Raw genomic sequence first — 18,477 nt, forward strand, 5'->3', positions numbered from 1 at the left:
AAACATCTGACACCGGGCCACATGAGTCTGTATTGATTGGCTGACGCTATAGAAATGCATGTGTCAAGGGCAACTGGGGTCAAACTGTGGACCCCGAGAAAAAGAAAAGATGCAGAGAATGACAGGAGGGAGGGACAGAGGGAGGAGAGAGAGGCAGACGGACATGGCCTATCTAGACATGCCTCTGTAAGAGAAGAGGGGGAGAGGAAGATCCATTTAGATGGGACACAAAGCCTGAAGGCCACGGTGTGTGTGTGTGTGTGTGTGTGTGTGTGTGTGTGTGTGTGTGTGTGTGTGTGTGTGTGTGTGCGCAGTGGATATAGGATAAGCGATAAACCGCTTTGTGAAAACCAGTTAGACCTTCAAAGTAAGGACACAAGTCATTCTTAATCAAAAAGAAAAGATTTTTTTGGTTAGTCAAGGGTTAAAGTTAAAGTTTGTCAGGAATGAAAACGTGTGCAGTGTGTGTGTGTGTGTGTGTGTGTGTGTGTGTGTGTGTGTGTGTGTGTGTGTGTGTGTGTGTGTGTGTGTGTGAGAGAGCCTGGCAGGGGGCGATTCAGCAGCTGGACAAGCAGACTTGATCCGACTACTGTTCAACTACAGTAATAGAGACCACCACACGACTGAAACAAGCACACACACACACACACACACACACACACACACACACACACACACACACACACACACACACACACACACACACACACACACACACACACACACACACACACACACACACTATAACGACAACAAAACTTCTGTTTCTCATATTGCATTCACCCACTTTCATGTGAAAGCTTCAACAATAATAAACACGGTGCATAGCTTGTGGGCTGAACCTGGCGGGACATATCATTTGTGTACACCTAGAACAACAGGGGGTTCCACCTGGAGATGGATGCACAGTAAGCAGCTACCATCTGTCTATATGCAAGGCCACTGTGTAGTCAAGTTCAGTAAAATAAATGTCTCTACGACAATGAACTTGGGAGAAAGGGCTCTGTCCAAAAGGTACAAAATCTTCAACAAAGAGCAACATAACATGCAATATGACATGTTACTGTAATTAGTGAGCTTCAGAGGTGCGGATAGGTGGGATTTGTTACCTCTGGACAGAGCAAGGCTAGTTGTTTTCCATGTTCCAGTCTTTATGCCATGCTAAGCTAAGTTAAACTAAGCAAAATGGCCGCCAGCTGTGGCTTTGTATTTACCACATGAGCGTGGGATCGTGGTAACTCTTGGCAAGAAAGTGAGAGTATTTCCCAAAATGAACTTGACACATTCACCCATACTTAGAATTTTCTCCTTGATTCAAGAGTGGTCCAACGCTCTGCGGGTGGAATCCAACGAGTTGAAACAAGAAATGTACGACATGTTTGTGCATTTAAGAGGGTTTGATGAATCCGACTTGAAACACCAAAGCAAGCATGGAAAAAAAGAAGATTTGGAATAAGAATACAAAAATGTTCTTGCCCATTATTTTTTTAAGGAAAGATGGACTTGGCTAGGTACAGTATTAATCTGTGATATATGAAATTTCTTTATATGGGAAAGTCACAGAATCTGAACCTTATTCTTAAACCTACATTGTGTAATTTTTTGAGTTGATTCTTAGCAAAAGCCCCTTTGTTCTTTCACAAATGTGCGCTCATTCATGTGTAATTACTTCCACCAACTAATCAAAGTATTCTCGTACGCGTGGAATCTGCCATTTAGAATCATTCAGAATACATAGGAGCGAGTCGCTCGAACGACGGCAGCCATGTTGCGCCTCCATCTTTAAAATACATTAGCCAAAGAGGGACATACCTCCTCCTTTTGCGCTTTTACACTCAGTAGCACTCCGCACCGTGACGAATGCCAGGGGGAGATTACTCGCCAGGGAAGCGAAAAAGAGAATTAAAAACGACAATGCGACAGGCAAAGCAACAAGACCAAAGTTAATATTGGAGTGGCTAGAACAGCTGCGTGTAAACGATGGAGATACTGTGAGCTAATTTTGGGTCCGGCCACCGTAGGACTTAAAACGCGATCGGAATGGGAAGGGCTAGAAAGTAATATTCAGTTGGTCGTCATATACAATTTCACCGCTCGATGGGAGAAATTCTTACACAATGTAGCTTTAAAGAAGTGAAAACAATCTGACATAAGGGTTTCACTTGCTTATAATCCAAATGGTTCCTGAAATCCGTTGCATTTCCTTCATACCGGGCACTTCTTATCTGCGTTATTCTACTGAATTAATGCTGAAACACACTGTAAGAAAGAAATCCGTAGAAAAACGGATGAAGCAGAAAATTGCCAGTACCTCTTCTGTTAAGTGTACGGACATTTTTGTTAATTCTAAAAACGGAAAATTGTGTAGATTTACAGTCTATCCTCTGTACCTTTAAATGGACATTTCGGTTTATAATAAAAAAAATAAATAGCATATTAGCGCGTATTTCGTATTTTAACAGTGCACATGCAGCTGTATTGGAATAAAGTAGAAATATATATTTGCAAAATCATACAGTATGAAGTAGTTGACTGAATGTGAAACTGATTGACTAGATACGATTGGCATGAGAAAACAGTAAATGCCGAGCTGTCACCCGTTTAGGACTATAAAGATCTGGTTACGGCGTTTGTGTCGTTTCCCCCTGTTCTCTCACTGTGTGGTCAGCTGTGCTGTAACCACTGTGGAAATCTATACTCCTCTCCTACACCCAGACACACTGTGCTCTGTTTGGTTAGCCCGCGCAGACCGCTGGACCACACCTTCCGTTACATCCGGAAAATCGGAACAAGGCACCGAGCATTAATATCTCACTTTCTTTAAACAGGAAGTAGGATTTCTGCTGAACCTAATGCATATTCCATTAGAAGGTGAAGCAGCTAATCAGTACCAATGCATTAACCATTACTCAACGCTGAGATCTGTGGCTTCCGAAAGTAAAGAAAAAGCAATTGCAGCATCAGTGATGACTGACAAATAAATATAAAACCAGACGTTATTCATCCATTCAGTGCTATACTATACACGTGGATAAAGTATCCACCCACATACAGCATTTGACATATTTAATTCTGGTTCCTTCACAGGCAGATTTAAAAAGGTCCCAATTCCTTTTGACTTGGGCTTTGTTGGTGCTACTGACCCGCTGTCCAGCAACAAATGCCTGTTCATTTAATGTGATGAATGTACTTAAAGCTGCATTACATAAATATGTTGTATTAAAAACTGACCAAATAGGCGGACATGCACGGGGTTCGCTTGGACATGTTTGCGTGGCAGTTTTTTCTTAAAGCGCCCATATTATGCTCATTTTCAGGTTCATAACTGTATTTTAAGGTTTTACCAGAATAGGTTTACATGGTTTAATTTTCAAAAAACACCATATTGTTGTTGTACTGCACAGCTCTCTCTCACTGCTGCAGATCCTCTTTTCACCTGGTTTCTGTTTTAGCTACAGAGTGAGACCTCTTTTCATCTTCTTCTTCTGTACTATCTTTGATTGCACTCGCACATGCGCAGTAGCTCAGATGTAGAGCATGTCAGCTAGCTAACTCTGGAGACAGTAAAAGAAAGCCTGTTTCTCCAACTTTGGTCAGTTACAAGGCAGGATTAGCTGGGAGACTTCTAAATGAGGGAGCACATGTAAGTAGTTCTTTTGTAGATTATGGTGAACTAGTGTGTGTTGTAGCAGTGCTTTGCTATTGAGAACGACGTAGCATGCTAGCGTTAGCGTTAGGCTAATGCTAACGCTACGAGCTAACGGTTGTGGTTAGCCAGCTCGAGGCCGATTTTGAACAGCTCACTAGGAGACTGAAAGCAGGACACATTCAGAAACCGTATCTCACTCAAAACAGCATGGATGGATTTTTTTCAAAGTTTGTATGTGTGTGGAAGCACCAGAGACACAAAAGAACACCCCAAATCCCAGAAAAAGTGTTTTTTTCATAATCTGGGCACTTTAAGCAGTTTTCATCTCGAAAAGTAGAGCAATATATCGATATTATATCGAAATCGTGATATGAGACTAGATATCGTCTTAGATTTTGGATATCGTAATATCGTGATATGACAGAAATGGTGTCTTTTCCTGGTTTTAAAGGCTGCGTTACAGTAAAGTGATGGACTTTTCTGAACTTACCAGACTGTTGTAACTGTTCTATTATTTGCCTTTTCCCCACTTAGACATTATAGCCACATAACTGATGATTATTTATCTAAAATGCCATTGTTTAAATATTTTGTGAAAGAACCAATAGTCAACACTACAATATCGTTGCGGTATCGATATCGAGGTATTTGGTCAAAGATATCGTGATATTTGATTTTCTCCATATCGCCCAGCCCTATCAAAAGGTCAGTTCAAAAGTTCTCAAACGTTAACTGTATTGGTTTTCCGGGCAAAAGAATAATTATTTGGACTTGTAGAGTGAGCTACCCAATTGTGTTGTTTAGTGTTTAAAAAAAATAAAAATAGCTAACCATGCATTGGGCACAAAAGTCTCTTTACTAATATATCCAAGAAACAGTTCTCTAGGTCTAAATGAGTTGTTATACAGTATTTGTGCTGACTACAGTACTGGCCTACTGAAGACATGAACAAATCCAGCATGAAAACAATTTCCCCAGGGGTTCTAGGTTATTCATATCAATGATCTTGGCTTTATGTTAATAAGCACGCATGTTTTTATTGTGGCTCACTGCCAACTGGATCACAGAAATGAGGCAGACTTTTCAACTGCCACGGTCAAACCGGTCAAACAAACCATGTAAATGATTTCCTCCTCTTTCTGCTGCAGCTGCTGCATTTGAAGCAAACACACAGAGACTCGTGGTTTTCTCTGCTCCACTCCGCCTACGGGCCAAGGTCCTTTACTAAATTATACCGTTGAGCACAGAACAGTATCCCTCTGCTCTCATCTCCTCATCTAATAAAACAGTGAGTGAGCAGCCACTCACAAAAGGCTTGGAATAGTTTGGCGGAAAAAGCATCTGTCTGTCAGTTCCTGTGAGCCGGAGAGCAGGGTAATTTAAAGCCCCTTTTCAGGTTCAATACCGACCTTCCGGTTAAATCTTGCATAGAATGAGATCAGCGTTTCCTGTTAAGCAACAGTAAGTGGAATGCCAACATGTATAGTGCAGCTCAACTAAATGCATCAACAAGACATTGAGGACTGTTCAATGTACAACATTTTAGATGGCTGAGACTTTCTATTGATTAGCTGTGACTGATTTGCTCTCTTCGGCCGCTTGCACACTGCCTGCGTGGCGTGAGCGTGGCGTTTCTGTTGCGTGTCAGCTGCGTGGCGGCTGCGTGGCGTTTTCTATGTCTTTGCACACCAGAAACGTGTCTGACGCGGCGCTGCTGCTGCTAGCCTTGTCTGGACACATTATGTTTCCCATTGATAAAATGAAATAATAGCGTGTTCTCCTACTTATACTTCATGTTAAACATAAATATATACCGATTTGATTACAGCAAAGACAACGTCGGCAGTATTGACGGCAAAATAGGCTACAGAATATTTAGTTCTGTATTGGCAAGTGCAATATTTGAAAATCGATAATTATTTATTCATATTTTTTTTAATTACATTTAGATCTGCATTTATGTCAAAACAGTCTTTCAAACATCTAAATGTCATTTATTAAATGCATTTGTGTATAAATTACATATAAAATTCTTTTCGTATTCTATTTTGCCTGGAAACGCTTCCAACATACTTGCGTGTCGCTTGAAAAATAGGCGTCTGTCCTATTTCTAGCATGCGTGCGTTTTCGGACAGACACGTTCGGGCAGTGTGCAAGCGGCCTAAATTGTCAAGATCATTGCTGCTCATGAAATGCATTGGCAACCATATGCATGTACGGTACACAGATGTTTCTATTCATAAGAAAAAAGCAGAAACAGGGCCAATTACTTCCAAAAGACTCCATGGAGAAAAGGGGGCACTGAAAGAATAAAAAGTATTGCTTCATGGTTCAAGTCCTACACTGCAGGGGTTTGTGCAGCAATCAGTTGAAACAGTATGACAGTTGATAGATTAGCGTATTGACAAGAAATATCTGCCAGCCAATCATGTAGTGGGAAATCTGTAGCAAATGTGTCGCATCAAGTTCCAACTATGGTGAAATTTCATCTGTGAATTTGGGTCGTTAAACATTAGCACGCAGGCACAATGCTGACATTTGACGGAACGGAGAGTCGGAGAGTCCAAGAGGACTATACGTTGTGAACTTTAAAAGGGATATCAGTGTATCAGAGCAATGTCAATGCTATTCTTTGGTACTCTGTTGATGGGTAATACACCCTTACATGTTTGTTCATTGACATATTGTTTTATGCTGGTTCTTGCATCCTACGGTTTGGATAATGGACAAATGCAGACAACGGTATTCAAATGAATTGATTTTTTTCCATGGGTTTGCTTGTAATGCTTGCAACTTAACCAGTAGGCAGCTTTATTTGCCGTAGTGAGTGGACTTCATACTGGGTGGCCGGCAGACTGGCCCTGGAGGTATTATGGTTTAATCTTCAACCTTATTACATTGCCCCAGCTTTCCATTCATCAGCACAAGACTTAAGAGGATTTTACTTTCACTAACATCACAAGATAAAAATCTGAAGTAGAGAGTGAGCTGATTACACAATGTAAAACACAAGAAACTTTAAAATGCTCATATTATGCTTTTTGTAAAGGTCCACCCCAAAGGGACTTACCATCTCCAACAGAAAACACTGTTCACAAACTGCTCCAAACAACTCTATTGTAGTCCAGCCTTTACTTCCGTAACGAACGTGCGTCACTTTGTAACACACGTTATAATGCTCGCCTAGCTGCTAGCGTGGCACGCCCTCATACTCTGCTTCTGACTGGCTAGTAGTGCTTACCTAGCTACTGCGCATGTGCGACTCCCAACAAATATGGGACAGAAGTGAGATGTCTCACTCTGTAGCTAAAATGGAGAGCTCAACACACAGGGTGAAAAGAGGAGCTGCAGCAATGAGCAAAACAGCAAAAATATGGTGTTTTCTGAAAATTAAACCATGTAAACCTATTCTGATACAAACTCTAAATACAATTATGAACCTGAAAATGAGCACAATATGAGCACTTTAAAGAAGTGAGAAAAAAAAAAGCAGAGAAGATGAATTCATTAGTCGAGTGATAGAATGAAAGCAATGTCCTAGATTGGAAGTAATAGAGCTAGCGTTAATATTTCTGAGCTTACACCATCAGCAAATTTGCAGCGGAAGAGGAAATTATGGCAAAAGTCTGACTTTTGATTCACTAATATGTGAATGATGGTCAAAAAGTGACATTAAAATTCATAGTTTTTGGTCAAATAATGTGAAAAAGATTTTTCCTGCAGGGTTCCACTAGTAAGATCTGGCCATTTTCACCACTGCCTGCAACCAGTTAGAGCAATGAAATGTGATGTAGCGCTGAGCGATGGACAAAACAAGTAAACAGACTACAGCGTGCAGAGATGAGCTGTGATGGTGTAGCATCAACACGTCTGTGAACGAGTGTTTTTGCCATCAGAATTTGAAAAGAGTACTACCACATCAGCTGCAGCCATCTTGGACGTTTAAAAAAAAAAAACCTAAACAGTGCTGATCTTTACTAAGCTATAGGTTTATGTTCACCGTAGTGTCCATGGCGTGAGGGGGCGTAAGCCAAAAAAGGCGGCATCACAGCGCCATGTATTTATGGGTACAAAACACCGTTATTATTAGTGTTCTGGACGGATGTGGCCCTGTCGGAAAAGAGCCTCTTTCCTTGAGTAGCCTAAGGGGATTTAATCCATCCACTGTCTATCGAGATCTAATCTGACACTCTGAAAATCCCCTTCGCTGCTGATAAACCTGAGGATGAGCCTGCACACAACAGTGAGCCCCTGCAGACAACAAGAGAATTAATGCTGACTCTGCAAAAGCCTCTAGACCTGCTTTCTGTGTGTACAAACAAGTAAATCCCAAATCCATTAGCTCGATTGACAATGAAGTAAAGCAATTGAGTTGGGTGTGTTTGATCGATCAGCTCCCAGAATGTTATCTTGACAAGTGTGCAAATGATATTGATCGATCACTGGTGATCACTGGTGATTCTCAGTTCTTGTTAGCAAATTAATTCCAGCCCGATCTTGAAACTAACAATGTAACAGACCAAACGTCTGTTGGGGGGGGGTTCGGGGTCACTTTTAGGATTACATTTCAGGGCATTAGTGGCAGTTGCCTGTACCGCCAAAGCCGCAGCTCGCACCAGAAACCCTTTCTTTCTTCTCCAAGAAAGGGAATGTTCCACCTGTGAGTCAGTCGGATCGCTAGCATAGCTCTCCTGGGTCAAAAGCCAACTGTCCAGGGTCATGTGGCTGGGTGTCAGGGGCAACAGCGAGGGGTGGAAAGGGGTTTATGTTTCTGGCTACAGCCAACTGGGCCTCACCCAGCACCGGCAGTCGAGGCTGCAAGGCCTCAAAAGGCAGAAGTGGGCCAGACAGAATGGGAACGCCTATTCAAATTAACAAATGGTTGGTCATTTGGTAAGCACTACAGTTTCACTAATCAATCAGCCCCTAGTCACTCTCGGCCAATGCAAGCACCCCCACTCCCCCCTCCTCTCCTCTGTAGTTGAGGTCAGGACTGCCATGAAGCAAACAATCTGCAGTCTGAATGTGTCCCAAACAAACAGACTGTTAATGACTATTTGATAGGTTAATAACCAGTTCAGTTGTATAGTGCACACAAGTGTTTTAGTTCCCATAGCAGTGGCATCAATTTACTGAACTTTCAGTGTAAAATCTGCACGGAACTTAAACGTGTCAGTCATTGTGAAACATCACATAATAATGAAACGTTGCAGCTTCCACATTAACACGATCACGATTGTATTGTAGTTATCTTAGGGGTTGCAATGACTTACCCTGACTAGACCAAAGGAATATCTAGATATTCTGATTCTATAGTGGACAGGGCCTGAGGCATCTATATGAAGAAAAAAAAAATAGGGCAGCTGGGGGTGTAAGGTTTTGTCTAGAGGCCAGGCTGCAGGCTGGGCTGCAGGCTCTCCAGGGAGCTGGGTAAGGGGACAGGGGCTGGTGGCATGGGCACGTACACAACTGTCCCGGGGCTGGGAGCTGCTACAGAACAATAAAAACCACACCCTGTGGATTTAATATGGCATGGGTTCTTCTGACAGATTAGATTTTCAAAAAGGATTACGTTAGTGAGGGTGATCTTGACCATACTGTTGGATTAGATGCTTACTTTTAACATCCAAAATGTCACTGATGTTGCTGACGTAATTACAGTAGGCCTAATGGTTTCTTTGTCATTTGGGATGTTGCTCAAGTTTAAGCGATGGCGGGCCAGTAGGCTAAGGCCAAAACGCATAGAAAAAAAAGCTATGATTTAAAACATACCCATGTACGTGCAGGACTAGGCCTTAAACATAATATTGCCATTGTTCTCAGTAAAACCAATGTGTGGGGAAAAATAAAAAATACATTGTAATGTCAGAAGAAAGTAGAAAAGAATTATTTAGAGTACAGGAGTTTCTTGTTGGGGCTGAAACCTGTACAAGCGCCTGCGGGTAGAATTTATGTAGGTCTTGGTGACTTCAAAAACACAACTACATACCCCAATTGCCCTTTGTGTGCCTTTAAAGGTCCCATGACATGGTGCTCTTTGGATGCTTTTATATAGACCTTAATACCTACTACTAAACCCTAATACTGTATCTGAAGTCTCTTTCCCAAAATTCAGCCTTGGTGCAGAATTACAGCCACTAGAGCCAGTCCCACAATGAGCTTTCCTTAGTATGTGCCATTTCTGTGTCTGTAGCTATTGAGGAGAGAAGGGGGGGCAAGGTGAAGAGTAGGGGTGTGTCCTTGACCAACTGCCACTTTGCTCGTTTGAAAGCCATGATGTCTCTCTCTCTCATGGGCGGGCCAAATTCTCTGGGTGGGCAAAGCAGAGAAAGGGGAGGTAACCTTGGTCCTTATGACCTCATAAGGAGCAAGATTCCAGATCGGCCCATCTGAGCTTTCATTTTCTCAAAGGCAGAGCAGGATACCCAGGGCTCGGTTTACACCTATCGCCATTTCTAGCCACTGGGGGACCATAGGCAGGCTGGGGGAACGTATATTAATGTTAAAAAACCTCAAAGTGAAATTCTCATGCCATGGAACCTTTAAACACATTAATCAACATGCTCCCCGTAATGGAAAATTGACATTTTTCCTTTGCGCCATCCTGTTGCTGCTGCAGGTAAGTTAACTCCCACTTTTTTTTGCCATGGAGAGGGTACTGTAGACCAAATAGAAAAAGACAGTGCAGACAGAACAACCAGAACGAGTCACTCAAGGATCCCTCAACTGACAAATATGTGCCGGTAATTATCAGGAACTACCCTGTACCCTTATGGTGGATCCAAAAATATGCATTTAGTCTCATGAGGGCCCATTATGTGTCATGATACGATCTGTGTGTGTGTACCTCTGTTTTAGAGTGTGTATGGTTAACAGGATAAGAGGATGGAGGGGATTTCCATTTAAGCACAGCGAAGCTTGCTGCTAGTGAAAAGAAGTATTTATTAAGCTGCCAATCTGCCCGTCAGCCAAACTCCCCCGAGGGCTTGTTGAGGCCTGGCATCCAATCTACCCAGCCGAAAGCGCCCACGTCTGAACCAGGGTCAACCGTTTGTGAAGCATTTCCACTATGCTTGTAAAAAAACTAAAAAGAAGAAAAACAGATAAAGAAGTGGCTAGAAGTCACAGTGACGGTACACAGAGGAGAGGAAAATATGGGTTTAGGATTTGCACAATGCTGTTCAATTTCCTTATCTCGTCAGGGATGCCTGTGGTAGCTATTGAGGAGGAGAGAAGGGGGCAAGGTGGAGAGTGGGGTGTGGCCTTGACCAACTGCCACTTTGCTCGTTTGAAAGCCATGATGTCTGTGGCTGTGGTGCCCCAGCAAGTGTTCTTTTGCAGAATCTCCACTCCAGCACCCCATTACATCGCTAACTCAGCCCACACACACACACAAGAATGTACCATGAGGGACCACCAGCTGTTGCAGTGACCAATATGGGGAACGCCCAAAATACTTCTTTCATCAAAATCTGGCATGCACAGTCTCTCTCTCTCTCTCTCTCTCTCTCTCTCTCTCTCTCTCTCTCTCTCTCTCTCTCTCTCTCTCTCTCTCTCTCTCTCTCTCTCTCTCTCTCTCTCTCTCTCTCTCTCTCTCTCTCTCTCTCTCAAGATGCCCTCCCCCTGATTGAGCTAATAATTACAATGAAATCGGACTCATCCAACAAGTCATCAACGTAGTCATTCATTTACAAGACAAGCGCTTATCCCAACATCCAGACAATACACCACCCAGCCGGCGAAATGCCTGTGCAACTACCGTGCTAAAAATATATCTAACATCCTACTACAGTATGTGACACCTGAGATAAAGAGATGAGAAGGCCTGCTGAGGACGGTCCACTTGGCATCTAACTTCAAAAGCATTACCACTCCTCTCCCTTTAATGTTCCCACTCATTTCCAGTTCTCACGCTGTTGAACGCCAAACTACTTAACCTACAGCGTGCCCGACACTTGACACCTATAAATCATCAACACCCCGTCCTTGCGACATATTCGTGCCTAGCAGTCTTACGTTTATGATTCATAGACAGGGCTGGAAAATAGTCGTTTCAGCTGCAGAGCAGCGCTTTTCAATGGCCAGCTGCAGCTGAAGTGGCCTTCGACCCATTCACCCTCTGTGTGTGTGAGAGGTTTGAGGTCCGGATAGTAACCCAACCACTTCCTGCATGCCACCTAATGAGAATAATCACCCCACAGTTGGATTTCAAAAGCGCTTGCATGCAGAAATGGCAACAGTCCTGTAATATTGTTTTTGGATATTATATCCACATTATATATATGTACCCAGAAAATTTCTGGTTATATGAAGCCAACTGAAAATGACTGGTGTTGTAAAAAGGTTATCAGGAAAGTCAAAAATATGACTGAATACATCAACAGATAATACTGTTAGGCTACAAGGAGTGTAAAGAAATAAAAAGCTTCATACTTTTCTTTTAACCTCCAATCAGTTGGAAAAATAAATCAAAATTTGAGATACGTACGTTTGAAATAAATTGAATTCATGCTATTCATTTTAGCCTTTTATGTATCTTTCCTTAGCTCATTTTATTTTCCTCATTTTCCTCACCACATGATTTAATTTTCTGAATGCTTATGATAATGAGATGGTTGTGCCGATGTATGTCCAGAGCAGTGATTGGTCCATAGCAGGGCTGGGCAATATGGCCGAAATCTTTGACCATATACAGTAGGTCATTTCATATCGCATGGTAAAGCTATACTGTGAGTATTTTCTTATTTTATCAAAAACTTTAGTGCGAAATCAACATTAAGGGAAAGGATCAGAATGTAAAGCACCGTCCAAATTACGCAGTTCGGCCGCTGGTTTTTCGACATTGTGATGGAAACAATATATAAAAAATATATGCAATAGACATTTTATATCATTTTGACGATATACAGTATATAGTCATATTGCCCAGCCCTAGTCCAAGGTGTGTGTGTGTGTTTGTGTTATGTTAGTCTTGCATTGACTACTCCAAGTGGCTAGTCCACACACAAATTCTGGGATAGGAGAAAAAAACACTAGGGGTCGTTTGCATTTCTTTAAACCAATCACAATCATCTTGGGTAGGGCTGCACAATTAATCGCAATTGTATCGAAATCGCAATATGGACTAGTGCAATATCCAAATCGCAGAGGGGCGCAATATTTGTTAATGGCAAAACATGGGTCAAACCATTCTGAATGAAGTATTGTGGTGCTGCAGAGATGTCCCGGGCCTACAAATCGTCTCCTACAGAATAAAGAAAAAAAAATAAAAGTCTTTGTTTGGTCCAGATCCTCGCAAAAATTCTTTCAATGTTAATAATTTTCAATGAAAATGAGAATAATGATACAAAAACCATCATTCCCTCCAATATCGTGAATCAAATCGCAATCGCAATTTCCGTCAAAATAATCGCAATTAGATATTTTCCTTGTATCGTTGGGTGACACTGAGCTCCAGACGCAGCGACAGTGCCTCTGCAAAATGGTCTCGGGAAGGAACTTGTTTTGCTGGAACATTTGCACCCCTCAAAAGACGCCACATAAAATACTAAATAAAGTGTTTAACTAATACAGTAACGTGAGCTATTTAAATCAGTTGGCTACATGGTTAAATGTAATTTGCTCTTACCAGTGTATCGCCGTAATCCCCCACCAATCGGTCCTGAAACGTTGGCATTTTTACAGGACGGCTCCGCTATCTATCGTTGCCAATAAATGTTTCTGGTGATCCGTGTACGATGGATAACAGGCCAGCAGCAATTGTTTCATCCGTGTCTTTATCTTGCCCGCTTTTTCTATAACTGGTGGGCAAACATGCTAGCATATAGATAGTAAACGCCGTGAACATATTCTCTTTAAGTATTTACAATCATTTACCAAAAGGACCAAGCAGGACGGCCTTATCGCACGATCCAAATTTCCGTCAAAGGTTGCCATTTTCAGCGTGGAGCTTGGTTGCTGGGAGGTTGTTGGTGTTTCCCATAGAAAAAGGATTTTGAGAATGGCAACCAAGGGGGTAAGCCAGCTTCCACAAAGCGCACCTCCTATGGCGCCATTTTGATGCCACCTAGCACTCACCCGCCGTTAGCATTCCATTGACTGCCGTTCATTTTGACGTCACTTTGACAGCAAATAACTTTACATCTGAAGCGTTTAAAGACTTTATTTGTCCATTGTTTATTTCTAAAGAAAGACGACAATGTATAAAAGGCTCCATTTCCTTGTATCTCACGTTATGGCTCAGTAGCAGACGGTTTTTGTAAAAATAGGCCAACGATTGTGTCATAACCACACAACTTACTGTCGCCTAGTAGAGGAATTACCGTACAGTACAGACAGGAGAAGCTCGCAGGCAGTTTCGACTTACATTAGCTGTTTAAGTTGAATTACTAATGTTAACTAACATTTTAGTTAGCAATAATTAGCCTGTGCCCTTGTTATCTCCTAACATATATCTCCGTCTCTGCAAGATTGGGAATGATTGAGATTTCTTTTGGCACAGCTACCCGAAGACTTCCAACTTTCAGACAGGTTGCTCATGTCACATCTATGTCGTCAAGCTCAGCTGGAGGCTGCTCAGTAACGCTCAGCCATCACCGGAAAAGTGCTTCTAATATACTTCACTGGTCTCTGTAGAAAACAACGGAGTCAAATTGTCCTTTTTTTGTGTCTATGATGGCAACAGATCAGCAAAAGGGGAGGGGCTGAGCCTGACATCCAATAAAACTAAAACATACATAAGTGTCAATGATAACACAATTAAGTCCAAAATGTATTTCTGTTGTGTCCCTTGTGTGTTCCCTTTGCTGTGTCTGTAAACTTCCAAGCGGTGTTAGCTAGCTAACATCGTTGACCTTAGCTTCCCAGCTAAAAGTGCTTTAGCTACTGTTACACCTGTTTATAGAGTGATGCTACAGCAGCATGCACAGTAGGCTTATATGGATAATTAAAAAAGGGAAACAGGTATAAAGTGTATGTTTCTTTTGACATTGCATTTTAATTATTAAACATTACTACTTATTGATGTGTTCAGCTGTGTTTTTGAGTGATAAATTGGGCTGAACTCTGAACAATCGAACTTTTCTACGCGCTGCTGAATCTGACAATGCCATAACCACGCACACTTTCATTCACCCCCCCCCCCAACACACACACACACACACACACACACACACACACACATTTAAGTGTGGGTAATGTGATATCGTGCTTCTGTAACAGACCCTTAGCAAGCAGATGGCCAGCCATTCAAAAATGTCTGGATGCTGGGACCCCAAGCAAAACCAAAATAAAAAGAGGAGATTGAGAGTCAAGGCTTGGCTAGACAACCACAAGAATATTTTCAATGGTTGTTTGAAATATGCTTTCAACATTTTAACTCTAACAATACTGCATCACATCACAATAAGAAGGAAAATGATATCTGGAGAGGCTTTGGCTTTGATCAATTTCTAAGCGGTTTCTTTTTGCCAAGATCAAATCTAACAGCTGTTATAGAAAAGGGGAACCAACTGCTGAAATAAACTCCATCTTACTATTTTGGCTATGTCAATAAAATCATGAACACACCCCACACTGAAGCACTTTGTGATTTCAGATTCAGCGGGATCGTTAGGTGCAACACACAGACTGAGGAGGGAGGGAGGGGGGGGGTCATCTGAAAGCCAAGCCTCACCTAGTCTCTGAACAACTTGAATCATAGACCGTCTCTAAACACACACTCCCTAGAAGCATTTCAACTCGGCTCTCTGCAATGTCTATGGGTGAGGCTGTAATGCTTTGCCTTGGAAATGCTAAGCAAGTAAAGTAATTAGAGGGGAGGGCTAACCATTGTCCATCATCATGACAGAAATTCCAGAAAATAATCACATCTAGCCACTGTCAAGTTCAATGAACACTGTCAAAGCAGATCATCTCAGTTTCCTAAATGAAGCAATAAACAGGCAGCTGTGTGTGTGTGTGTGTGTGTGTGTGTGTGTGTGTGTGTGTGTGTGTGTGTGTGTGTGTGTGTGTGTGTGTGTGTGTGTGTTCAGCAGAATGCTAGCAGGTGAACGAGGCATTTGACATTTGGCTCACGCAAGCTCACACACACACATTCCTACATCAGCTGACAAAAGAGTGTGTGCATGGTGTGTGTGTGTGTGTGTGTGTGTGTTTGTATGTGGCCTGAAGCCCAGTCCTCACCATTAGTCCAAAGCTATAGTGAGCAGTCTAGTCTGAGCGCTTGTGTCTGTGTTTTTGGGGTGTAAAAAACAAAGCGTTTTCAGATTGTCTGCACCCACTTAAAAGTAACGTCAGAACTTTCCGTCTGATAAAATACGTTATGATATCAGTTGCAATTTGACTTATAAATGTAACCTAATATGCATCATACTAGCAAGTGTCGAGCTGGGCCAGCCAATAGGGTATTTTCTTTAATAAGCAAACGTTTTTAAGAAGAAGTTTGCCCACGAGCGCCTATACTGTGAACCACAAATCTTGTTTTATTTTATTTTTTTCCATTTTAATGAAATGATGGCCTTGAACTTACCTGTGAGGTCAGTAAAGTGTGTGAATCAGCCGTCCATGGTGTTGAATGAAAGAGAGCCTCGCATCCACGCTAACAAGCAGAAAGTATCTGATGAGGTCCAGCTTGGCAGGCTAACTTACTTTCACGAACTGTTAGTTTTTCCTCCGAATACGGCGCAATTATGATAAAGTAGCCGCTCTAAAAGAAAGAAGTAAACAAACTCAGAGTCCAGAAAGTGTGTCTGTGTGTGTGTGTGTTCACCTCAGATACCGGAGGCTGTCTCTGTTGTCTGGCCGCAGCACTCAGGACATGGACAGGTCTTCTGAGAAGCTTTAGCTGAGAGACAAGCTACACGGAGTCACATAGGGTGGGACAGGAAATGTCACCATGTCGCCTTCAGAATAAAGTCTCAAAACCAGTCGCACCTGAAAAGAAAAGAATATGTGAAGTGCTGCCCTGATGTCTTTTTTTGTATATCTATATATATATATATATATATATATTTGAATATGACAGTATAGGGGGTGGATTTGTTTTTTACATAATCAAAAAAGAATCATTAATGTTATCTAAACAAGATTTTCATTGATTTACCAAGTAAAATATTTTCCCTAACACTGACACAAAAGTGTGAGGAAAGTTTGAGTTATGTCTTAACTTGGCTTTAAAGCATGTCCCTGACTGTGTCTCTGTTTTTGTTGAGCCTTCTCAAAAAGCGCGCCACCATAAGGATTTTATTTTGAAATTGCTTCTCAGACATGTTGCTCTGCCTCTGCCAGCTTGACTCCGGGCTGTAGCTTTGCGCAGTGTGTGAGCGGTTCAGACAGTGTGCTTCAGTTTGCCAGTGGCACTCTGGATTCATTTTTGGAAAAACATGAACGTAATTACAACTCATTAAAATATAAAACTTGGTTCTGTGATCCTCTTTACAGTGTAAGGTGTTGTTCAACTACCCTACATAGTAAACAATGGAGTTGTGCGCGCTGCCAGGTTTACAGTAGCTTATGCTGCCAGTAGGACTGTTTTTCTCCACCAAGGCCAGTATTGGATGGTAGGCTAGTGTAGGCTGTGTTTGACCATAAAAGTAATATATTTAATATAGTTGTTTTATATGAATCACTGACTCACGTTGAAATTCTTCGAGATGGAAATGAACAATGACTCCAGAGCTGGCCGGGACTCTCCTCCTTGTCTAGCACACCAGAATGATGTGTTACTGCCCTCTGCTGGTCTGCGGTCGGTTTTGTATAGGCCTACTGTTTGGGCCCAGATGTGATAAGAAGACGCTAATTTTTTAGTGGGCTAATATAAAACCATAAGAGAGAAAACAGTCAACATTTACTTTTAGACTTACCTATGCAGACTACACCTTAAAATCTACTGTAATCCAACACAACTGTTCAGGTTCAGGTTATTTTATTTGTACCCATAGCTGGATTTGTTCTGCAGCGAGAGTATGCCATCCATCATGACACACAACTACGAAAACACACCAAAAACTGACACAATTAGCCTACTCGTGATCTTTAATCGTTGTTCTGCCATAAAGTTACTTTTATGATGCCCATCTAATGTCCAGCTGTTGTTTTTGGACACTGTCATAGGTGTTAATGGAATTATGTTTCAGCACGGTGGTCTGATGGTGTCAGTATATTCAGAGGTTTCTAATATTCTGACCCCTTCGTGTTTATATGCTGGACAAAAAAAATGTGAAACACCTCTCAATATTATAGTGTCCAGTATAACCTCAGTGAACAGGCATACAATTGAATTTCCACAATCACAACAATGTCAACGATAAAAATGAGCAATATAAACTTTGAAAAGGTAGACTTTATGGCAAAGTTGTTGTCTTTAATTGCATTATAGTGTACATGTGTACTTGATGAACTGGCCACTAAGCTTCAGTAGGCTGGCAAAAAAGTATTTTATACATATAGGCAATATTTTATACTGGACGACTTCTCCTAATTCTATGACAATTGCTTATGAACATGATTTTAGAAACGACGACACATGTTTTCTTAAACAATGCATAAGTTCCGTTTGTAGCCTCAGAGATCTTAAGATTAAGATTTTTGTAAACTCTGTGTCTGTGATTGGTGTTAAATGTACTTTTTATGCAGCACTACTGCTCCCAAATCCTAAACAGATCTATTGTATTCATAACAGTTTTCATACACAATATGTCTAGCAGGGAGTTTAACCTCTCAGAGGTGCACCTAGTGGCATTGCTTATATTTGGGGTCCAAATATTTATAATGCCACTAGGATAACACAAATCTGAACATAATCCTAATATAGACCTATAGAGGAAAAC

At 41.6% G+C, this 18,477-nt stretch overlaps 1 protein-coding gene across 3 annotated transcripts in view; it reads right to left on the bottom strand.

Moving 5' to 3' along the window:
- LOC120559593 (plexin-B1-like) overlaps positions 1–16,500 on the bottom strand; it is a 73,922-nt gene extending 57,422 nt beyond the window's left edge. For 2 of the 3 annotated variants that reach the window (XM_039801424.1, XM_039801425.1), the window contains exon 1: positions 16,179–16,469. The gene's annotated coding sequence lies outside the window, so the exon portion shown is untranslated. Of the gene's footprint in view, positions 1–16,178 lie in introns of all 3 variants that reach the window. The other variant, XM_039801426.1, reaches the window with a different exon arrangement.
- Between the last annotated feature and the right edge of the window lie 1,977 nt (positions 16,501–18,477).

This window comes from Perca fluviatilis, chromosome 5, assembly GCF_010015445.1.
Source record: "Perca fluviatilis chromosome 5, GENO_Pfluv_1.0, whole genome shotgun sequence".
NCBI lineage: Eukaryota > Metazoa > Chordata > Actinopteri > Perciformes > Percidae > Perca > Perca fluviatilis.